The 25,711-nt window shown below is 39.3% G+C and overlaps 1 protein-coding gene across 1 annotated transcript in view; it reads right to left on the bottom strand.

Moving 5' to 3' along the window:
- CALN1 (calneuron 1) overlaps positions 1 to 25,711 on the bottom strand; it is a 535,451-nt gene that overhangs the window by 472,464 nt on the left and 37,276 nt on the right. The gene's annotated exons all lie outside the window — the stretch shown is intronic.

Below are 25,711 nucleotides of genomic sequence, written 5' to 3'. Positions count from 1 at the left end.
GACCCAGAGATTCCACAGAGTGCTGTGCAGCCTGTCCCGTTGCTGACCTGGCCAACGCCACACCCACAGAACTTTTCTACCCCTCCCATGCCTCAAGGGCCACACATCAGTGTCTCCAGTGACCTTTCCTAGTCCCCACTTGTCTGCGTCCCACGTGCCCAGGAGCTGAGAGAAGACACTGTGCCACCAAGATTTGTGTTGTCAAGAAAGAGAAAAAAATCAACACACTGAGCTGGGGCTCAGAAATTACCGTAGACGGAGTCAGCTGCCTGCTGCACTCTCTGCCCTTCTCAAAGGTGGGCCAAGGGAGAAGAATAAAACCCTAACCAGAAGAGACTTTCCCTGACTGGAGTAGGTTCTTCTTTCTTGACAGCATCCTTCTTTCCAGGGTCCCCAGTTTCTTGCCCCCTCTAGGGGGCAGAAAGGCTGCTCACCAGCTCAGATGTCTCCAACTCCCAGAATCGGAGAAAACAAGCTGTGAGAATTTGCACACCACTCAGGAACAATGCAGGCAACACTGCCATAAGCCTCCTGTCCAAACAGCTCTGTGTCTCTTCTCCGCTGGCTGGGTCAGCTGCCAAGGCAAGGGTGGCACCGGTGGCTGCCAGCCAGTGCATAAGTTAATTAGAGCACCCTCCTTGACTGAACCTCCTTGCTTATAGCCTGCGCGTGGTTCATCTGAGCCCTGCAGCATTCAGTGTGGGTACCACACCTTTGGCATTTAGCATTTGGGGCCCTGGTGGCACAGTGGTTAAGAGCTTAGCTACTAACCAAAAGGTCAGCAGTTTGAATCCACCAGGTGCTCCTTGGAAACCCTATGGGACAGTTCCACTCTGTCCTATAGGGTCACTATGAGTCGGAATCGACTCGACAGCAACGGGTTTGGTTTATTTATTTTTTAACCTGTATTAATCTACCAGAATCCCTGGGTGGTGCAACTGTTTAAACTTGAAGCTGCTAACCAAAAAGTTGGCTGTTCAAGTTCACCCAGAGGCTCCCCAAAAGAAAAGCCTGGAGATTGACTTCCAAAAACATCAGCCATTGAAAACTGTACGGAGCACACTTCTACTCTGATGCACGTGGGTGTCCCGGTGAGCTGAAACCGACTGCACAGCCTGTCTGCCAGTCTGTGGTGCTGCAGTGGTTTGCGTGTTGCTGTGACGCTGGAAACGATGCCACCAGTGTTTCAAACACCGGCCGGGTCACTCATGGAGAAAAGGTTTCAGTAGAGCTTCCAGACTAAGACAGACAGAGGAAGGCCTGTTGATCTGCTTCCAAAAATTAGCCAATGAAATCCTTATGAGTCACAACAGAATACTGTCCGATACAGTGCTGGAAGATGAGCCCCTTGGTTGGGGAAAAACAAACAAACAAACTGCCATCGAGTCAATTTCAACTCATAGTGACCCTATAGGACAGAGTAGGGCTGCCCCATAGAGTTTCCAAGGAGCAGCTGGTGGATTCAAACCGCCAACCTTTTGGTTAACAGCTGTAGCTCTTAACCACTGTGCCACCAGGTTGAAAGGCACTCAGAATACACACTGGTCTCAACAATGGACTCAAGCATACCAGCAATCATGAAGATGGCACAGGACCAGGCAACATTTTGTTCTGTTGTACATGGGGTGGGAGCCAACTGTACAGCAGCTCACAACAACCCTGTGTTCTTACCGTCTTTTCTTGTACAGGCCCTACTTTCCAAATTAACGCCTTCTTGAGCCACTGGCTGAGTCTTATGTAGAAGTACACAGAAAGCATTTCCAGGGGTTTCCAACAACAGTCACAGGCAGATGAACTAGGCGAGTAAATGGGGCCTCAGTATGATCTTTCCCTTTGATCCTTTATTGATGTTGTTCTTAGGTGCCGTTAAGTCAATTCCAGCTCATAGCGACCCTACGTACAACAGAATGAAACACTGCCCAGTCGTCCCGCACCATCCTTGCAATTGTTATGCTTGAGACCATTGTTGCAGCCACTGTGTCAATCCGTCTTGATGACCCTCTACTTTACCAAGCATGATGCCCTTCTCCAGGGACTGGTCCCTTCTGATAACATGTGCAAAGTACGTGAGACATAAGTCCCACCATCCTTGCTTCTAAGGAGCATTCTGGCTGTACTTCGTCGAAGACAGATGTTTTCGTTCTTCTAGCAGCCCATGGTATATTCAATATTCTTCACCAACACCATAATTCAAAAGCATCAATTTTTCTTCATTCTTCCTTATTCATTGTTCAGCTTCCACATGCATATGAGGTGATTGAAAACACCATGGCTTCAATCAGGCACACTTAAAGTGACATCCTTGTTTTTTTCTAACCCTTTGAAGAGGTCTTTTGAAGCACATTTGCCCAGTGCAATATAGTCTTTGATTTCTTGACTGCTGCTTCCACAGGCATTGATTGTGGATCCAAGTAAAATGAAATCCTTGATAACTTCAATATTTTCTCCATTGGACATCTAGCTAAATTGGCATAACATAATTTACAAAGAAAATTTTCTATATTCTACTTTGGTGAGTAATGTCTGGGGCTTTAAAACCCTGTGAGCAGCCATCTAAGATACTCCACTGGTCTCTTCCCTTCGGGAGCAAGGGAGAATGAAGAAAACTAAAGATACAAGGGAAAGATTAGTCCAGAGGACTAATGGACCACATCTACCGTGGCCTCCACCAGTCTGGGTCCAGTACAACTAGATGGTTCCCAGCTACCACCACTGACTGCTCTGAGAGGGATCACAGTAGAGGGTCCCAGACAGAGCTGGAGAAAAATGTAGAACAAAATTCTAACTCACAGAAAAAGACCAGACTTACTGGCCTGACAGAGACTGGAGAAACCCTGAGAGTATGGCCCCCAGACACCCTTTTAATTCAGTAATGAAGTCACTCCTGAGGTTCACCTTTCAGCCAAAGATTAGACAGGCCCATTAAACAAAATGAGACTAAAGGGGCACGCCAGCCCAGGGGCAAGGATTAGAAGGCAAGAGGGGACAGGAAAGCTGGTAATGGAGAACCCAAGGTTGAGAAGGGACAGTGCTGACATGTCGTGGAGTTGTTAAACAATGTCGTAAAACAATATGTGTACTAAGTGTTTAATGAGAATTGTTTGTTCTGTAAATTTTCATCTAAAGTACAATAAAAAATAAAAAGCTTATATATATTTTTTTCTCCATTTATAATGATGTTGCTTATTGGTCCAGTTGTGAGAATTTTTGTTTCCTTTTTTGTTGAGTTGTAATCCACACTGGAGGCTGTGGTCTTTGATCTTCCTTGGTAAGTGAGCGCTTCAAGTCCTCTTCACTTTCGGCAAGCAAGGTTGTGTCATCCGCATATTGCAGGTTGTTAATGAGTCTTCCTCCAATCCTGATGCCCCGTTCTTCTTCATATAGTCCAGCTTCTTGAATTACGTGCTCAGCATACAGAGTGAATAAGTAAGATGAAAGGACACAATCCTGACACACACCTTTCCTGACTTTAAACCACACGGTACCCCCTTGTTCTGTCGGAACAGCTGATCCCTTAGTGTGGATGAAAACCTCATCTTCTAGCAATCTGTTCCCTCTGTAAGCAATTATGTTGTCGCTTTCTGCCTGGGTGACAACTGGGTTACCAAAGCACCTTTGCAAATCTACATAAACACATAGCATTCCTGGTAGAATGTTGGGGTTACTATATGACCAAAGTAGAACATATTCAGTGGCAAGTTCTCACTCTGCCCATTTATTGCCTATGTGAATTTGGGCAAGGTATTTATTCTCTCAAAATCTCCCTGTCCTCTGCAAAATGGGGTAATAATAATATCCATTTCATAAGGTTGTTGTAAAGATTAAATTTAAAATTAAATGAAACAATATGAAATAGCAGTTAGCTCAGCTCCTGGCATAAAGTAACCTTTCGATAAGTGTTAGCCGTTATTATCCCTAGTGGGCGGTTAACACACATCAAGGGGAGCACTGGTGGGTCAGGGGTAGAATTCTCGCCTTCTGCGTGGGAGACCTGGGTTCCATCTCTGACCAGTGCAGTCACGCACAGCTATCACCTGTCAGTGCAGGCTTGTGTGCTGCTCTGATGCGGAATTGGTTTCAGTGGAGCTTCCAGGCCAAGACAGACTAGGAAAAAAGGCCTGGCAATCTACTTCTCAAAAATCATCCCGTAAAACCCTGTGGCTCACAACAGTTCAAGCCCCAACTGATCGTAGAGATGTTTCAGAACCGCTTCGTGCTGACATGAATCAGAGGCTGAATCGATGGCGGCTAACGACGACAACACATATCAAAGCCATGACCTTGGGAGAAAATCCAAGGATCTTTTTGCCACAAGATACTAAGCTCAACTGACCTCAAGATCTAGAAAAGCAGGGTGGCTGACTTTGATGAGCATGCCAAATACATTTCCTGGGCCTCACCAACTATGACACTTTGAAACATCCAGATTAAAGAGGTGGCAGGTTTACAAGCCCTAATGCCATTCGTTTCTCCAACTTTTATTCATTTGTTCAATATATATGCATCAAGCATCAATATGGGTCAGGCCTTCCTATTTAAAAACCAATGAAAATCTTGTAGCAGTTATCAAATGTCAGCTAAGATCAGCATAGAACAAAACAGGGTGGAAGGCTTCCCTTTATCATCCATTTGTAGCTGGATTTGGCATAAGAACAGCCCCTAACCCAGAATACCACAGCCATCCAGGAAACAGCTAGGAGACATTAACTTCTTCTACCACCTGACACCAGGAGCCCTGGTGGCGCATGGCTAAGCACTCAGCTGCTAACTGAAAGGTCAGCGGTTAGAACTCACCAGCAGCTCCATGGGAGAGAAGACCTGGTAATCTGCTCCCATACGATTACAGTCTATGGGGCAGTTCTATTTTCTCACCTGGGGTTGCTATGAGTCGGAATCTACTCAACACCACACAACAACCACCTGCCACTAGGTTTGAGACTCAGAAGTACACAAATCAGACGCCCAGACACAATCTCTGCCTTACCACATGGTAATCATTTTCTGAAGTGGCCAAAGTCATCCCCTCATCTACCGCTAAGCATCCTTCGTCCTTCCTTTCGTTTTATGTTCAAAAATTACATTTATTTGAAGTGCCCAAGGCAGGTAAGAGTAGAGGGCAGTGAAGGGCTACACTGCATCCTGAATAGCGCAACGTGGCGTCATCAGACCTCATCTGACTTCATGGAGGATGAGAATCAAGATCAGCACAGAGCTGATTCCTCCACTCTCCAACAAACTCAGAGCTCATAGACCATACTTACAGTTAAGTGGTTTATAAAGGAAATAACAGGATACAACTGGGTCTCAAGGTCAACAGGCTACAACTCGGGATGAAGGTCAGGATCAGGAAGCATGCAGGCAAAGTCTACAAGGCTCTCCCAAAGTGGAGCCGACATCCCTCCCTTCTTCAGTGCAGGACAGCTCTCTTAGCTCCTCTCAACTGTGCAAGCAAGCAGGCCCTTCTCTCTGCTGTGCATGCCCCATCTCGGCCATGCAGGCCTCCTCTCGGCCCCCTCAGGACAGGCTTCTTCTTGGCACCTCAGGACAGGTCTCTTGGTCTTGCACACCTACTCACAGGCATGCAGGCCTCTCTGCCTTCGATCTTCCTGCTGTCGGCTTCTCCGCTGCTAACTGATCCAGCTCACAGCCCTCGTAGCAGCTGTGTTTAGCTCTCATTACTGCACTCTTAGCAGCAGGTTTCTGCCATCACCACCGACTCTGCTGCAGGGCTCCTTCTGGGCCTGACGCCCGACTCTGCCGCAGGGCCTCTTGCAAGCCTCTTGCTGTCTTCGGCGTTACAGCCCTTGACCTGTGTTATAGCTCTTTCAGGAGGTTTCTTGCCTCTGCTTCTTCTCCCTTCTCGCCTCTCTTGCCTTTTCTCTTTCTTTCTTCTTTAATTTCTGTGGAGTTGGCTGCATATATAAGCAAGCTCCTCATCAATTTCAAGGCATGGACCTCCCAGCAGGACCATGAATTGATCGATCTCTTTGGTGGACCATAGTCACCTCATTTGCATAGTCTGTAGTATACTGACCAATCCCTGCAAGGCGCATAAAGAGACCAATCACAGGGCAGGCTGCAGCCCAGGGCCAGACAAAAAGTATCAAACCATCAAGTTGCTTACAGCTTACTCAGGGAATGTCAAGCAACCTGAACAAAAGTAACAAACCCTCTGGGGTAGAAAACTAGGGCAAGGGTAACTCCTCAGGGTTTAGGGGAAAAGTCTCTCAAGCTGTTTTGCCAAAGAACCAAGGCAAAGGGCTACATAAAGGAACTCATTTTGCCACAAATAGAAATAAGCAGAAATGAAAGAAAAAAAAATCATTTCGGTGAGTATATGCTGGAGAGAAAAGTTTTTCATGAGTCCTTAGGTGACGCAAGTAATAAGCAAGTTCAGCTGGTAACCCGAAGGTTGGAGGTTCAAGTTCACCCAGATGTGCCTCAGAAGAAAGGCTTGGTGATCTACTTCCTAAAACTCAGTCACGGAAAACCCTTTGGAGGACAGTTCTGCCCTGAAACACACGGGGTTGCCATGAACGCACATCGACTTGACAGCAACTTGTGGTTTAAAGTCTTTCGTGTGTTCCATCAAAAAAAAAAAAAAAAAAAAAGATGTAGAATGCACTGGATTTTTTACAACACACACTCTCTCCTTTGTGGCTAAAGGTCTGGGTGTGGTTTGCTATGCAGCAACAGATAACCAGGACAAAACTTGGTATTTAGAAGTAGAGTGATGCTCCAACCAAAACTGAAAACACTGGCTTTGGGACCGGGCAATTGGCAGAAGCTAGAAGTGTCTTGAAAGACAGTTAGTGAGAGCTGGAAAAGCCTTGAGAAGACTGCGATGAGGACTTGAGAGACACCAAGAAAACCGTTTCTGGAAGCTGTGGGTTGTTTTAACTCTTTACCCATGGAACTGTAAGAGGTAGTAATAAATTATTGTTTTAATCCATTTAATTTTGGGGTGATTTGTTATATAGAAATAGACAACCAGAACAATTTACTAATGTGGAAATGTGTAAAAAATATATTGTAAAGTGAGAAAAAGCAAATTGCCAACTAACATATGTAATGACATTTTTGAAAAAGAAAGTTTTTGTGTGTGTATCCAGTGCATATAATATATCTGCACAGAATACAATTGAAATACTATGTTAAGTAACTCTGGAGAATCAGTACTGGGGAGACATCTGCTTTTTAGAGACATACTGTGTGTATATCTTACAACAAGCATTTTTAACATTTGCTTAACTTAAAAAAATGAGAATTGTCCTGCATTTATTTTATTTCAAAGCAATGACTGTGTAGTATATACTTACAAAAAAAATAACACAGTCTTTGCCTTAAAAAATGAAAAAACCTAAGGGTTTACTATGTCCCAAAAGTATTAATAAAAAAATATTATATTGACATGTATGTTGATGATTCTTTTAATTTATTGGATAAAGGAAAATTTAGACAGGTCAAAAACAGGTTATCAAGGAAGGGAAAGAATCAGTGAAGGCTGGTTTCGGAAGTATCTGCAACACTAGATCACAGGAGAAAGCAAAACAATAGATCACAGGAGAAAGCAAAACAATAAACTCAGAGGGTGAAGAGATGTCACCAACGGCTTATGTCTTCAGTTAGATTTTTATTATGTATGAAAGTAAGTGAATAAATATTTTCTAATTAAACAGTTAAGGAAGTAAATGAATTTTCTACATGGGCATGGGGGACTCAAAGCCAATGAGAAAATATAATCAAGAACTCTAGAATGGGAAAAAATTATGATATTAAAGAATCGACAGTATGGAAATAAAACCAGTTCATAAAGATATAATAGCTACTGAAAGACATAATTTTGTTAAAAGGATAAGAGTATGAATTCCTAAACCCAATTTAAGTTAATAACAAATTGAAAGTAATAGGTACAGCATGAAAGAATTGAATTGTACCCCAAACCATTGCCTGGTATAAGAAAAATCAAAATTCATGTTTTATTCTTGAATTTGATCATTAGGTGGAAAAAAATCTTAAATTGTGTTTCTAAAAAATTTAAAAGGCAAATACTGACTTTTGATTCTGGCTATGATGGAACTGGTCAAACTTCTTGCTGAGGAAAAAAAAAATAAAGTTGAATAAAATACAAAACAAAACAACAACAAACAACTGTTTGAAGGCATCAAAGCAAAACTAAGACAGCCAGCACTTGAGGGGCCAAGAACCCAGACAGAAAGGAAAATCATGTTTGAACCTGACATTCTCTACTACCCTTCCCTTTCAAACAATTAATGATTTCCAAGTCGCATTGCACCAAAAGGCCAAAAAGAAAGCAATGGCTCAGAGATTCTGCACCACAGACTCAGAGAGAAAACAATCAGGTTTCAGTGCCACCGAGACAGCCAGGACCCAAGGGACAAAAATCTAAGAAAAAAGAACCCTCAGAAAACTGCGAGCACCGTTCTGCTCCATTTCCCCTCAAAAGCACTTGCCTGTATTGAAGCTGCATGGGATGAAAGAAAAGAAACCAAGTAGGAGCAGCAGCTAAGAGGCTAAAAAGTGAAGGAGAACATTCAGGAGTCTCACAGTGATACCCAGAAGACAATCATTGGAGCTCAGGACCTGCCAAGGAGGAAGGGCCCTGAAAAACACCCCCAAGTTTCTGTTGAAGCTCTCGAAAGAGAATGCATTAAGACTAAGGGCAAACCAAAAAAAAAAAGAAAATCAAGTCCAGCCTCAATTATCTCGATTATTAATTATCAAGAAGTGATCTACCCTACGCTAACTGCTTGCCAAGAGCGATTAAAATCTCTCTGAGGGAAGAGAAATACATCGAGAGCTGCTACAGTTTTTCAGATATAACATCTGGCATTTAATCAAAACTTACCAGCCATTCTAGGAAACAGGGCCAAATTAAGAAATCAAGAGAAAAAAATAAAAACATAGGTGATTCAGATGTTGCAGTCATATAAAACAAATATAAGAAATGTTCAAGAAAGTGGATGATAACACAAAGAAATTCACCAAGAAGAACCGGAATTCATTTTTAAAACAGAATAGTGATTCTAGAACCAGACAAAAAATAAAATCACTCAATAAACAGACTTAAAGAAGATTAAATACACCAGAAGAGATTAGTGAACTGTTAAATAGGTGAGTAGAAAATATCTGACTAAAGTATGAAGAAAAGAAAGGATGGAAAATAGAGAAATGCACTTAAGAAATATATCAAGTATGGTGAATAATCAAACATGTTATTGGGGTCTAAAAAAGAAAAGAGACGAAAAATAGATGCAATACTGGCTGAGAATTTTTTAAAACTGATGAAAGTCATTAAGCCACAGATTCAGGAATTTCTATGAAGTCCAGGCAGGATATATACAAAGAAAGATACACCTAGGTAATCATAATTACATTTCTAAAGGCCAAAGACAAATTATTATAAGCAGTCAGACCCCCTCTCCCTCACACACATTCCTTTCAGAGGAAAACAGTCTGACAGATGACTTCTCAATGGAAATGATGTAAGTCAGTATAACTTCGTAATCTCTGGTACCCTACAAGAAAACAACCGCCCACCTAAAATTTTGTATGCAGTAAAAAGACCCATTAAAAAGGAAGCTGAGGACAAACTCTCACCCATTGCTGGTGGGACTGTAAAATGGTGCAGCTGCTGTGGAAAACAGTTCGGTGCTTCCTCAAAAAATGAAACGTAGTATTGCCATATGACCCAGCAATCCCACTCCTTGATATATACATAAAAAGTTGAAAGCAGGAATGCAAACAGATACCTGTACACCAATGTTCATTGCCAAATTATTCACAATGGCCCAAAAGGTGGAAATAACACAAATGTCCATCAACAAATAGATAAACAAAATGTGGTATATACATATAGTGGAAAATTATTCAGTCACAAAGAGAAATTAAGTCCTGATACATGCTATGACATGGATGAACCTTGAAAACATTATGCTGAGTGACATAAGTCAGAAACAAAATGACAAATATTGTGTAATCCCTCTTGTATGAAATACCTAGAATAGGCAAATACATAGAGACTAAAGTTTATTAGTGATTATCAAGAGCATGCGGGTGAATGAAATGGGCAGTTATTGCTTAAGGGGTACTAAGTTTCTGTTAACGGTGATGAAAAAAATTGAAATGGATAATGGTACTGGCTGCACAACATGGTGAACATATTACTGTATTTTTATGCAAACAATGCGTTGTTTGCCAACCGTGCCCCCTTCCCCCACGAGGTATGTTCATAAGCACACTATGCTAATTTTTAAGGCAACATGTTAAAAAAAAAATTTGGCACAGCAGCTCTTGTGAAAACACTTCACCAGGAGGGCACAGTTGGCAAACAGACACAGAAGGTGTGCATTATTTGGGTAAAAATATGATGTCACTGCATTGTACATGTAAAAATAATTAAAGTGGCAAATGTTCTGTTATATATATTTTACCACAATCATTTTTTTAAAAGGAAGCTGAGAGACTTTGCTTTTGAGCTAGTACCAGACTTGCCCTCTCACTGTTAACAACTAGAAAGCTACGCAAAATATATGAATTAACTGTTTTTAACAATTTTACAACAGGCAGTGCAGGACTATGATTCGTATCAGAAGAGAAATAAATGAGGTGAGCCCTAAAACTGCCCAGCTTTATGCCTGGAGCCCTGTGGCACAGTGGTTAAGAACTCAGCTGCTAACCTGAAGGTCAGCAGTTCAAACCCACCAGCCACTTCATGGGAGAAAGATGTGAAAAAGATTATAAATCTCATAAAGATATAATCTCATAAAGATTAGAGTCTTAGAAACCAGACGGTAAAGTTCTACTTTGTCCTATAAGGTCGCTATGAGTTGGAATCGACTTGACAGCAATGGGTTTAGAGAGAGAAAGGAAACCAAAGCAGAACACAGTGGTCTCACTGAGTTGAGGAAACAAAGATCAGCGTTGTGGAGGCTTAGGTAGTTGTAATTTGGTTGCGCAGAGAACTAGAAAGAAGAAAACTATGGAAATAAAGACTATATAAATAATATAAATAAAGACTAATAGTAGAACCGAACTAGCTCTAGAGTAAAGGCTATTCTAAGAACTGCCTTAACAAAGCTCAAAAACAAACATTGACTGGATTAAGCTAATTCTCAACAAGCTTATCAGCCTAACAAACAAACTTCAAAACTCTTTAAAGGACAACAACAAAACCAGAAACTCCACAACAAACATTCACAGTGTCTATAGAAATAGAAGCAGAAATAACAAGAATGATAGGTTTAGCAGATAGAAGCTTTCAAATAGCTATTATAAATATAATCAAGGATTTAAAGGAAAATATGAACATAATAGAGAAAAGACTAAACAATAAAAAAGAAGTCAATAGAATTCTAGAGCTAAAAAGTATATTTAATATAAAAATTTTATAATGGACTTCACACATAAGATTAGATGTTGTAGAAACAAGATAAGTGAACTTGAAAATATGACAATAGAAACTAAAAAAACTGAAGCACAGAAAGAAAAATGGCAAAAAAAAAAAAAAATTAAGACAGCCTCAGTGACCTATGGTACAATATCAAGCAATCTAATATATATGCAATTTGATACCTGAACTGAGTGTGTGTGTGTGTGTGTTGGGGTGGGGCTGGGGGATTAGGTAGAAAAAAATCATTTGAGTAAATAATGACTAAAATTTTCCAAATTTGATTAAAAAAATTTTTTTATATATATAAATACATAGATCTAAGTGCTCAATGAAGCCCAAGCAGGATAAATATAAGGGAAACCACACATCATAATCATATTGCTGAAAACCAGTGATAAACAGAAAATCTTAAAGCATCCAGAGGAAAAGGACATATTTCCTTAGAATAAAGACAAGAAAACCAATAACTATTTTCAGAAATAATGCAAGCCAGAAGACAATGGAACAGTACCTCTAATGTGCTGAAAAAGAAAATAAAGAAAAAACCTCAGATTCTCTATCCAGTAAAAATTTCCTCCAAATGCAAGGGTGAAATGAAGAATTTTTCAGATAAACAAAAAGTGGAAGAATTCATAGCCATTAACAGTCATCATCAGTAAAACGATAAGATAGAAACTCAGGAATGATGAGCGCTGCAAGTGGTAAATATGTGGAATTTATAATATGTATAAGTAAACATATATGACAACAATAGCACAAAGGATGGTAGGCAGGAGATATACCTGTTACACTGTTGTAAGGTATATCTACAAAGTAGTATAATATTATTTGAAGTTAGGCTGCGATATGTTAAAGGTGCACACTGTAAACTCTAGAGGACAAAAAGCTATATCAAATAAACCAAGAAAGGAGATAAAATGGAATATTTTAAAAATAATTAATACAAAAGAAGGCATATAAAGAAGAAAAAAGTAACAAAGAACAAATGGGATAAATAGCAAATCTGGAAAATTGTGATGTAAGCCTAAACATTCATTTATTTTGTAAGTAAAAAACACAGCTTTATGAGTAAAAGGCTTTCCTAATTACATTTAATTTAAAGGGTCTGATTCTACAATTAGGAGTCCCTGAGTGGTGAAAATGGTTAACACACTCACCTGCTAACCAAAAGATCGGAGGTTTGAGTCCTCCCAGAGGTGTCTTGCAAGAAAGGTTTTGTAAGTTACTTCCAAAAAATCAGCCACTGAAAACCCTACAGAGCACAGGTCTACTCCAACACACATTGGATTACCACGAGTTGGAATCAACTCGACCTCAAATGACTAACTGGTTAATGCTAAAATTAAAAGACAGAGATTGCCAGGCTGCATAAAAATACATTAAGACTCAACTGTATGATGTCTAGTATTGAGACATACGAGCACAGATAGATTAAAAGTAAAAGGATGGAAAAATAAACACCATGAAAATATTAATCCTAGGAAAGCTGGAACAACTATATTAATATAGAAAAGTACCAGAGAGAAACAGGGTTTTTCATAATAAAGAATTCATTATGAAAACATATCAATCTAAAATACACTCCTAGAAATTTTTCGACACACATGAAATTAACAAATCCACAAACACAGTGAAAGACTTTAACACACCTTCCTCATTAATAGATAGAATATGTAAAAATATGAGAGACTTAAAAAGCACTACCAAACAAATTAGCCAAATCGAATATATAGAACACTACCTTAACAACTGCAGAATACACAACCTTTTCAAGTACTCGTGGAATGTTTACAAAACATAGACCAAGTGCTGGGACACAAAACAATTCTCAATAAATTTAAAAATACCAAAACCATCAGAGAACATTCTCTGATCACAGTGGAATTAAATTAGAAATCAATAACGATAAGATACCTGAAAAATTCCCAAATATTTTACGAATTAAAAACACAGCTTTATATAATGCATGTGTTAAAGAAGAAATAACTAAGGAAATTTAAAGATAGTTTAGATCAAATGAAATTAAATTACAACATATTGAAATTCATGAGATGGAGCTAAAGTAGTGTCTAGAGCGAAAATTACAGCTTAAAGTACTTATTTTAGAAAAGACAAAAGGTATAAAATGTTCTAAGATTCCACCTTAAGCTAGGAAAAGAAAATCAAATTAAACCAAAAGAAAGTAGAAAGAAGGAAATAATAAAGATAAGAGCAGAAATCAATGTAGTAAGAAATTGATAAACAACAGAGAAAAATATCAATAAAATTAGTAAACTTCTAGTTAACCTGATAAAAAAAATATAGGGAAAACACAAAATACCACATGAGGCATACTAGAACAAGCATCACTATAGATCCTAAAATCCTAAAGATATTAAAAAGGATAATATGAAAATATTATAACCAACTGTATGCCAAAATTTTTGACAAGCTAGGTAAAATTTTAAAAATCCCTTGAAAAATCAGAAATTAATAAAACAGACTTAAGAAGAGATAGAAAATCTAAATAGCCGTAAGTCTTTTAAAGAAATTGAATTCATAATCATCGACCTTCTTTTCAAAGACACAAAAACAAACCTCCTTAGGCCCACATGGTTTCTCTGATGAATTCTATCAAACATTTATCAATCTTTCATAAAATAGAGAATGGAACAAGTCTTATTTCATGAGGGCAGCACTACCTTGTTATTCAAATCACGTAAAGACATAACAAGAAAACAGCAGAAAATACCCCTCATGAACATAAATGTAAAAAGTCTTAACAACGTTTTCGCAAATTGAACCCAGCAATATGTTAAAAAAAAAAAAAAAGAAGGATAATAATCTTGACAAAGTAGAGTTTCCCCAGAAATACAAAGTTGGCTTAAATTTTTAAAAATGAATCAGTATAATGTATTACATTTCCAGAAGAAAAAAAAAAACATATGATCATCCTAATACATGCATAAAGAGCGTCTTACCAAACTCGACACCCACTCACAATAAAAAACCTCAAAAAACTAGGAATAGGAAGGAACATCTTCATCTGGATAAAGAGCATCTACAAATTGCTTACAGTTAACATCCTCTAAATGGGCAAAGATTAAATATTTCCCCAGGAACAAGGCAACATGTATATTATCATCACTTCTATTCCATTTCGTAGAGGCTCTAACCAGTTAAAGAGCAATAAAATGTAAACATATTGGTAAGAAAACAGTAAAGCATACCGTCTTAGTTATCTAGTGATATACCGAAAGTGGGTGGCTTTAACAAACCCAAATTTATTTTCTCACGGTCAAGGAGGCCAGAAGTCTGAATTCAGGGTGCCAGCTCTAGTAGAAGGCTTTCTCCTCTGTCGGCTCTGGAGGAAGGTCCTTGCCTCTTTTGAGCTTTTGCTGCCGGATGATCTTCACGTGGCTTGGCATCTGTCTCCCCCCATCTCTGCTCTGCTCTCTTGTTTAATCTCTTTTATGTCTCAAAAGAGATTGACTTAAGATAAACCCTACACTAATCCTGCCTCGTTAACATAATAAAAACAACACATTCCCAAATGGGATTATAACCACAGGCTTCCCGTTTCCATCAAATTGATTCCCACTCATAGTGACCCTATAAGACAGAGTAGAACTACCCCCAAAGTGTTTCCCAGGAGCAGCTGGTGGATTTAAACTGCTGATCTTTTCGTTATTAGTCAAGCTCTTAACCACTGCGCCACAAGGGCTCCAACCACAGGCATAGGAGTTAGGATTTACTACACACATTTTGGGGGATGTAAATCAATCCATAACACATACTATTCAAAGTCATCATGATTGTGAATGCAGAAATCTTAAGGAATCTACAAAAAAAGAAAAAGCAATTTAAACTACTAAATGACTTCAAAGTTGCAGAATATAAGAACAATAACAAAAATAAACGATTGGGAGATGAAATTAGTACTATGCACAATAGCAAATAATCCGAGAAACTGGACTATATGAAGAAGAACGGGCATCAGGATTGGAGGAAGACTCATTAACAACCTCCCTTATGCAGATGACACAACCTTGCTTGCTGAAAACGAAGTGAACTTGAAGCACTTAGTGAAGTATAACCTTCAGTATAACCTTTATAACTCAATATAAAGAAAACAAAAATCCTCACAACTGGACCAATAAGCAACATCACTGTAAACAGAGAAAAGACTCAAACTGTCAAGGATTTCACTTTACTTGGATCCACAATCAACGCCCCTAGAAGCACCAATCAAGAAATAAAGGACGTACTGCATTGGGTAAATCTACTGCAAAGACCTCTTTAAAGTGTTGAAAAACAAAGATGTCACTGTGAGGACTAGAGTGCGCCTGACCCAAGCCACGGTATTTTCAGTTGCCTCATATGCATGCAAAAGCTGGACAATGAATAAGGAAGACTGAAGAAGAATTGATGCCTTTTAAATTATGGTGTTGGTGAAGAATATTGACTGTACCATGGACTGCCAAAAGAATGGACAAATCTTTCTTGGGGAAGTACAGCCAGAATGCTCCTTAGGAGCAAGGATGGTGAGACTTTGTCTCATGTACTTTGGACATGTTATCAGGAGAGACCAGTCGCTGGAGAAGGACATCATGCTCAGTAAAATAGAGGGTCAGCGATAAGGAGGAAGACCCTCAGGGAGATGGACTGACACAATGGTTGCAACAAGGGCTCGATTGTGGGGATGGCACAGGACGGGGCAGCGTTTCATTCTTTTGTACATGCAGTCAGTAGGAGTCGGAACCGACTTGACATCACCTAATGACAACCACAACATACACAATAGTATCAAAACATAATATATTAGGGATAATGTTTACAAAACGAGTGTAAAATCTATATGCTAAAGACTTCCAAACACTGCTCAGAAATATTAAAGAAAAATAAATGAGGACATAAAACAAGTTCATGGATTGGAGTTTTGATATTTTTAAGATATTAATTCTCCCCAGATTGATCTATAGGTTCAACACAATCACAATTAAAATCTCCGCAAGATTTTTGGCATAATTTGACAAACTGATTCTAAAATTTATATATAAATGCAAAGGTCAAGTTGGAAAGAGCTTACACTACCTGATTTCAAGAATTTAATATAAGCTAATCAAGAGAGTGTGGTTTTGGCAAAAGAACAGATACACAGATCAAAGGAACACAGAAGATGAGGAACAGGCCTACATGTACATGGCATATTGATTTTTCACAAAGGTGCCAAGCTAATTTAATGGCGGAAGGGATAGTCTTTTCATCAAATTGTGCTTGAAGAACTAGATATACATTCACGTGGAAATAAAATGAGCTTTGATACTTACCTTAGCCCACACTCAAAAATTAACTCAAAATGGATCATAAGCTAAAATTGTAGAATCTAAAGCCCAAACCCCTTAAAAGACATGAGAGAAAATTTTGGCAGCTTTGGGCAGGTAGAATTATCTTAAATAGGAAGGACACAAAAAGCACAAATCCTTAAGGAAAAAATTGACAGTTTTACTACGTTAAAATTAAAAATTTTGCTCTTCGAAAGACATCTTTTATAAAATGAAAAGAGAAAAATACTCACAATGCGTATATCTGATCAAGAACTTGTATTAAGAGTGTTTCAAGAACTCTTGTAACTCAATCATACGAAAATAATTCAATTTTTTGAATGAGCAAATGATTAAAATAGACACTCCATACTCTTTTTTTTTTAATAATTTTTATTGTGCTTTAAGTGAGAGTTTACAAATCAAGTCAGTCACATATAAGCTTATATACACCTTACTCCATACTCCCATTTACTCTCCCCCTAATGAGTCAGCCCGCTCCTTTCTTCCAGTCTCTCCTTTCGTGACAATTTTGCCAGTTTCTAACCCTCTGTACCCTCCCATCTCCCCTCCAGACAGGAGATACCAACACAGTCTCAAGTGTCCACCTGATACAAGTAGCCCACTCTTCATCAGCATCTCTCTCCAACCCATTGTCCAGTCCCTTCCATGTCTGAGGAGTAGTCTCCAGGAATGGTTCCTGTCCTGGGCCAACAGAAGGTTTGGGGACCATGACCACCAAGATTCTTCTAGTCTCAGTCAGACCATTAAGTCTGGTCTTTTTATGAGAATATGGGGTCTGCATCCCACTGTTCTCCTGCTCCCTCAGGAGTTCTCTGCTGTGCTCCCTGTCAGGGCAGTCACCAGTTGTGGCCAGGCACCATCTAGTTCTTCTGGTCTCAGGATGATGTAAGTCTCTAGTTCATGTGGCCCTTTCTGTCTCGAGCTCATAGTTATCGTGTGACCTTGGTGTTCTTCATTCTCCTTTGATCCAGGTGGGTTGAGACCAATTGATGCATCTTAGATGGCCGCTTGTTAGCATTTAAGACCCCAGATGCCACATTTCAAAGTGGGATGCAGAATGTTTTCATAATAGAGTTTATTATGCCAATTGACTTAGAAGTCCCCTTAAGCCATAGTCCCCAAACCCCTGCCCTTGCTCTGCTGACTTTCAAAGCATTCAGTTTATCCCGGAAACTTCTTAGCTTTTGGTCCAGTCCAGTTGAGTTGACCTTCCCTGTATTGAGTATTGTCCTTCCCTTCACCTAAAGTAGCTCTTATCTACTAACTAATCAGTAAATAACCCTCTCCCACCCTCCCCCTCTCATAACCACGAAAGAATGTGTTCTTCTCAGTTTATACTATTTCTCAAGATCTTATAATAGTGGTCTTATACAATATTTGTCCTTTTGCCTCTGACTAATTTCGCTCAGCATAATGCCTTCCAGGTTCCTCCATGTTATGAAATGTTTCACAGATTCATCACTGTTCTTTATCAATGCGTAGTATTCCATTGTGTGAATATACCATAATTTATTTAACCATTCATCCGTTGATGGACACCTTGGTTGCTTCCAGCTTTTTGCTGTTGTAAACAGAGCTGCAATAAACATGGGTGTGCATATATTTGTTCATGTAAAGGCTCTTATTTCTCTACGGTATATTCTGAGGAGTGGGATTTTTGGGTTGTATGGTAGCTCTAACTTTTTAAGAAAATGCCAGAGAGATTTTCAAAGTGGTTGTACCATTTTACATTCCCACCAGCAGTGTATAAGAGTTCCAATCTCTCCGCAGCCTCTCCAACATTTATTATTTTGTGTTTTTTGGATTAATGCCAGCCTTGTTGTTGTTGTTGTTGTTGGAGTGAGATGGAATCTCATCGTAGTTTTAATTTGTATTTCTCTAATGGCTAATGATCGAGAGCATTTTCTCATGTATCTGTTAGCTGCCTGAATATCTTTTTTAGTGAAGTGTGTGTTCATATCCTTTGCCCAGTTTTTGATTGGGTTGTTTGTCTTTTTGTGGTTGAGTTTTAACAGAATCATATAGATTTTAGAGATCAGGCGCTGGTCAGAGATGTCATAGCTGAAATTTTTTTCCCAATCTTTAGGTGGTCTTTTTACTCTTTTGATGAAGTCTTTAGATGAGCCTAGGTGTTTGATTTTTAGGAGTTCCCAGTTATCTGGTTTCTCTCCGTCATTTTTAGTAATGTTTTGTATTCTGTTTATGCCTTGTATTAGGGTTTCTAACGTTGTCCCTATTTTTTCTTCCATGATCTTTATCGTTTTAGTCTTTATGTTTAGGTCTTTGATCCACTTGGAGTTAGTTTTTGTGCATGGTGTGAGGTATGGGTCCAGTTTCATTTTTTTTGCAAATGGATATCCAGTTATTCCAGCACCATTTGTTAAAAAGACTATCTTTTCCCCAATTAACTGACACTGGGCCTTTGTCAAATTTCAGCTGCTCATATGTGGATGGATTTACATCTGGGTTCTCAATTCTGTTCCATTGGTCTATGTGCCTGTTGTTGTACCAGTACCAGGCTGTTTTGACTACTGTGGCTGTATAATATGTTCTAAAATCAGGTAGAGTGAGGCCTCCCACTTTCTTCTTCTTTTTCAGTAATGCTTTACTTATCCAGGGCTTCTTTCCCTACCATATGAAGTTGGTGATTTGTTTCTCCATCACTTTAAAAAATGTCATTGGAATTTGGATCGGAAGTGCATTGTATGTATAGATGGCTTTTGGTAGAATAGACATTTTTACTATCTTAAGTCTTCCTATCCATGAGCAAGGTATGTTTTTCCACTTATGTAGGTCCCTTTTAGTTTCTTACACTAGTACTTTGTAGTTTTCTTTGTATAGGTCTATTACATCTTTGTTAAGATTTATTCCTAAGTATTTTATCTTCTTGGGGGCTACTGTGAATGGTATTGATTTGGTGATTTCCTCTTCGATGTTCTTTTTGTTGATGTAGAGGAATCCAAGTGATTTTTCTATGTTTATCTTGTAGCCTGAGACTCTGCCGAACTCTTCTATTAGTTTCAGTAGTTTTCTGGAGGATTCCGTAGGGTTTTCTGTGTATAAGATCATGTCATCTGCAAATAGAGGTAATTTTACTTCTTCCTTGCCAATCCAGATGCCCTTTATTTCTCTGTCTAGCCTAATTGCTCTGGCTAGGACCTCTAGCACAATGTTAAATAAGAGCGGTGATAAAGGGCATCCTTGTCTGGTTCCTGTTCTCAAGGGAAATGCTTTCAGGCTCTCTCCATTTAGAACGATGTTGGCTTTTGGCTTTGTATCGATGCCCTTTACTATGTTGAGGAATTTTCCTTCAATTCCTATTTTGCTGAGAGTTTTTATCATGAATGGATGTTGGACTTTGTCAAATGCCTTTTCTGCATCTATTGATAAGATCATGTGGTTTTTGTCTTTTGTTTTATTTATATGGTGGATTACATTAATGGTTTTTCTAATATTAAACCAACCTTGCATACCTGGTATAAATCCCACTTGGTCGTGGTGGATTATTTTTTTTGATATGTTGTTGAATTCTATTGGCTAGAATTTTGTTGAGGATTTTTGTATCAATGTTCATGAGGGATATAGATCTGTAATTTTCTTTTTTTGTGGTGTCTTTACCTGGTTTTGGTATCAGGGATATGGTGGCTTCATAGAATGAGTTAGGTAGTATTCCATCATTTTCTATGCTTTGAAATACCTTCAGTAGTAGTGGTGTTAACTCTTCTCTGAAAGTTTGGTAGAACTCTGCAGTGAAGACATCCGGGCCAGGACTTTTTTTGGTTAGGAGTTTTCTGATTACCTTTTCAATCTTTTTTTTTGTTATGGCTCCATTTAGTTGTTCTACTTCTGATTGTGTTAGTTTAGGTAGGCAGTGTTTTTCTAGGAATTCATCCATTTCTTCTAGGTTTGCAAATTTGCTAGAGTACAATTTTTCATAATAATCTGATATGATCCTTTTAATTTTAGTTGTGTGTGTTGTGATGTGGCCCATCTCGTCTCTTATTTGGGTTATTTGTTTCCTTTTCTGTATTTCTTTAGTCAGTCTGGCCAATGGTTTATCAATTTTGTTAATTTTTTCAAAGAACGAGCTTTTGGCTTTGTTAATACTTTTAATTGTTTTTCTGTTCTCTATTTCATTTAGTTCAGCTGTAATTTTTATTATTTGTTTTCTTCTGGTGCCTGATGGATTCTTTTGTCGCTTGCTTTCTATTTGTTCGAGTTGTAGGGACAGTTCTCTGATTCTGGCTCTTTCTTCTTTTTGTATGTGTGCATTTATCGATATAAATTGACCTCTGAGCACTGCTTTTGCTGTGTCCCAGAGGTTTTGATAGGAAGTGTTTTCATTGTCATTACATTCTTTGAATTTCTTTATTCCCTCCTTAATGTCTTCTATAACCCAGTCTTTTTTGAGCAGGGTATTGTTCAGTTTCCACATATTTGATTTCTTTTCCCTGATTTTTCTGTTATTGATTTCCACTTTTAAGGCCTTGTGGTCTGAGAAGATGCTTTGTAATATTTCGATGTTTTGGATTCTGCAAAGGTTTGTTTTATGACCTAATATGTGATCTATTCTAGAGAATGTTCCATGTGCACTAGAAAAAAAAGTATACTTTGCAGCTGTTGGGTGGAGTGTTCTGTATAAGTCTATGAGGTCAAGTTGGTTGACTGTAGCAATTAGGTCTTCCGTGTCTCTATTGAGCTTCTTACTGGAAGTCCTATCCTTCTCTGAAAGTGGTGTGTTGAAGTCTCCTACTATAATTGTGGAGGTGTCTATCTCACTTTTCAGTTCTGTTCAAGTTTGTTTTATGTATCTTGCAGCCCTGTCACTGGGTTCATAAATATTTAATATGGTTATGTCTTCCTGATCAATTGTCCCTTTAATCATTATGTAGTGTGCTTCTTTATCCTTTGTAGTGGATTTAACTTTGAAGTCTATTTTCTCAGAAATTAATATTGCCACTCCTGCTCTTTTTTGATTGTTGTTTGCTTGATATATTTTTTTCCATCCTTTGAGTTTTAGTTTGTGTCTCTAAGTCTAAGGTGTGTCTCTTATAGGCTGCATATAGACGGATCGTGTTTCTTTATCCAGTCTGAGACTCTCTGTCTCTTTATTGATGCACTTAGTCCATTCACATTCAGCATAATTATAGATAAGTACGTGTTTAGTGCTATCATTTTGATGCCTTTTTGTGTGTGTTGTTGACAATTTTTCCACTTACTTTTTTGGGCTGAGACATTTTTCTTTGTAAATTGTGTGTTCCTCATTTTCATAGTAGTCAAATTTATGTTTGCTGAGTTGTTATGTTTTTCTTGGTTTTTATTTTGAGTTATGGAATTGTTAGAGCTCTTTGTGGTTACCTTAATATTTACCCCTATTTTTCTAAGTAAAAACCTAACTTGTGTAGTCCTATATCGCCTTGTTTTCCTCTCCATATGGCAGTTCTATGCCTCCTGTATTTAGTCCCTTTTTGATTATTGTGATCTTTTACATAATGACTTTAACGATTCCCTGTTTTGAGCATTTTTTTCTTTTTAAAATTAATCTTAATTTGTTTTTGTGATTTCCTTATTTGAGTTGATATCAGGATGTTCTGTTCGGTGACCTTGTGTTGTGTTGTTATCTGATGTTATTGATTTTCTGACCAAAGAATTTCCTTTAGTATTTCTTGTAGCTTTGGTTTGGTTTTTGAAAATTCTCTAAGCTTGTGTTTATCTGTAAATGTTTTAATTTCACCTTCATATTTGAGAGAGAGTTTTGCTGGATAAATGATCCTTGGCTGGCAGTTTTTCTCCTTCAGTGCTCTGTATATGTCATCCCATTGCCTTCTTGACTGCATGGTTTCTGCTGAGTAAAAAAAAAGCTGAGCAGTCTGAACTTATTCTTATTGATTCACCTTTGTAGGAGAGCTTTCTTTTATCCCTGGCTGCTTTTAAATTTTTCTCTTTATCTTTGGTTTTGGCAAGTTTGATGATAATATGTCTTGGTGATTTTCTTTTTGGATCAATCTTATATGGGGTTCGATGAGCATCTTGCATAGATATCCTTTCATCTTTCATGATGTCAGGGAAGTTTTCTGCCAACAGATCTTCAACTATTCTCTCTGTGTTTTCTGTCCCCCCTCCCTGTTCTGGAACTCCAGTCACATGCAAGTTATTCTTCTTGATAGAGTCCCACATGATTCTTAGGGTTTCTTCATTTTTTTTTTAATTCTTTTATCTGATTTTTTTTCAGCTATATTGGTGTCAATTCCCTTGTCCTCCAGGTCCCCCACTCTGCATTCCAATTGCTCGGTTCTGCTCCTCTGACTTCCTACTGAGTTGTCCAATTCTGTAATTTTACTGTTAATCTTTTGGATTTCTGAATGCTGTCTCTCTATGGATTCTTGTAGCTTATTAATTTTTCCACTATGTTCTTGAATAATCTTTTTGATTTCTTCAACTGCTTTATCAGTGTGTTCCTTGGCTTTTTGTGTAGATTGCCCTATTTCATTTATGAGGTCGTCCCTGATGTCTTGAAGCATTCTGTAAATTAGTTTTTTATATTCTGCATCTGGCAATTCCAGGATCGTATCCTCATTTGGGAAAGATTTTGATTCTTTAGTTTGGGGAGTTGTAGAAGCAATCATGGTCTGCTTCTTTATGTGGTTTGATATTGACTGCTGTCTCTGAGCCATCTATAAGATATTGTAATGATTTATTTTATATTTGCTCACTGAGTCTTATCTTGTTTTGTTTTCTTTCAATATACATAGATAGGCTACTAGATTGCACTGTCTTGATTGTTGTAGCCTTTGAATCACTGATGTCCTCTTACCAGCTGGTTTGGGCTGTTAACAGAAATATAAGCCTAAGAGTCCATTCACTATTCTTGAGTAGAATCTGATTTTGGGTCACCAAGTGTGTGGGGTAGACTGTCACCTATTCCCTTAGAGGAGTAGTGGTGATAGTTGTGTGCACCAGATTCTAGTAGCAGCAGGGGGTCACATTCCAGGGGGGGCAGGATGCTGACAGGCTTCCCCCAAGTGCCAGTGAGGTAGGTGTGTCCCTATTCCTAACGCACTTTGGTGGGTGGACTCTGCAGCTGTACCTTAGGCACCCAATGCATGTACCTCTACGGACTGGTAGATGTCACTATCCTCAGACCCCTATGGCAGGAGGTTAGGTGGTTTGGGTGGACCTTCAGCCCTCAGTTCTCCGTTGTGGGTCATTGAGGGCTCTGTTTAATAGGTAGAGATATCAGACCTGGGAAACTTATCTTTCCAGTAATCTGCTAAAACAATTACAGTCAGACCACTATCAGAACTGCCTTTGCATTATAATAGCCACCTTGTTCCCTGTAGGGATGAAAGCCCAAGACTGTGGATCTCATATGCTTGGCTGGAGCTTGTTCTGTATTTTTAGCCCAATTTCTGGAAGTCAGGAAAGGATCCTTGGTCCCTGGGTTTTTTGTAGCTGCTTCTCTCAGGCTAGGAGAATGGGTTAGGAAAAGACAAAACAAACAAACAAAAAACCGAAGAGCACTTCACTCTCTGGCCCAGGAAATTCCAATGTTAATGAAGCCGCCTGGGAAGGGGAGGGGAGGGATCAGATAGATAGGAGAGGGTAGCACGCAGGAATATAGACAAAGTTACTTATCTTGCTTGGTGAGGACCGTTTTATCTGAGATTCCCGAGGGGTGTGTAGCCCATGTGCGTTGGCTGGGTCAAGATTACCCCCGAGGGTCCGGCCCACGTCCTGTGCTTGTGCTGTCTCAGAAGCCGTGGTCAGTTCCTCCACTCCCAGTCCAAAGCCCAGGGCCATGGTTCCCCGGCTGGGATGCCGCACTCCCGGCTCCAAAACCAGTCGCTGCCTCCCGGTGACTTCTCCTGTCAGCTGCATCGCTGCGCTGCCTGCATGCACTGGCTGGGCTTCCCCTGAGGTCACTTCAGGGCGCTAGGGCTGTGTCCTGTGTTTGCGCCGTCACAGGATGCCGTGCTCAGCTCCCCTACGCCCAGTCCAAAGCCCGGCGCCAAGGTTTTCTGACTGGGACGCTGGCTCCAGGCTCCGAAAACAGTCGCTGCTTCCCGGTGGTTGCTCGTTCGTTCTCTCCCTAGCCGCATCAGTGTGCAGCCTGATTGCGCTGGCTGAGTCTCTACAGAGGTTACCCCAGGGGGCTGGGGGTTAGGGCTGTGTCCCGTGCCTGCCCCGCCTCAGCAAGCCGCTATCAGCCTCGCCACTTGGCACCAGGGAACCGCGAGGGCTCAAGGTGGTGGAGTGGGTCGTGGGATCCAGAAGTGGTCGCTGGTTCAGGGCGCAGCTTTTTGCTCCCCTGTCACTCAGGTCAACTCTTTAGATCTGTGTTTGATGGTCAGGGTTCATAGATTGTCATGTATGTGATCGATTCACTTGTTTTTCTGAGCCTTTGTTGCAAGAGGGATCCAAGGTAGTGTCTACCTAGTCAGCCATCTTGGCCCCCCTCCTCCATATTCTTACTACCAGATATAAGAATAGCCAATAGCACACGGAAAAAAAAAAAAAAAAAAAAAAAACCTCAACATCATTAGTCATTAGCAAAAACAAATTAAAATTATAATGAAATATTAGTACACAACCAGTAAAGTGGATAAAATTTAAAAGACTGACAGTACCAAGTGTTGGCAGAAATGTGGAGCAACTAAAACTCTTATATAATGCTGCTGGGAGGGTAAAACAGTTCAACAATTTTGAAACAGTGTTTGGCAGTTCCTCATAAAGTTAAACACACAACTACCCTATGATTCAACAATTTCAATCCTAAGCACTCTTCTTAGAGATATAAAAACATATGCCCAAAATATGACTTTTACATGAATGTTCACAGTAGCTTTATTCATAATAGCCCAAAACTGGAAACAATCCAATTATCCATCAATAAGCAAACAGATAAATAAATTATGGAATATCCATGCAGTGAAATATTACTCAGCAATAGAAGAAAATAAACTGGATACTA

The sequence above is a fragment of the Elephas maximus genome, chromosome 12 (assembly GCF_024166365.1).
Source record: "Elephas maximus indicus isolate mEleMax1 chromosome 12, mEleMax1 primary haplotype, whole genome shotgun sequence".
Lineage (NCBI taxonomy): Eukaryota > Metazoa > Chordata > Mammalia > Proboscidea > Elephantidae > Elephas > Elephas maximus.
This window is presented reverse-complemented; position numbering and strand designations above follow the sequence as displayed.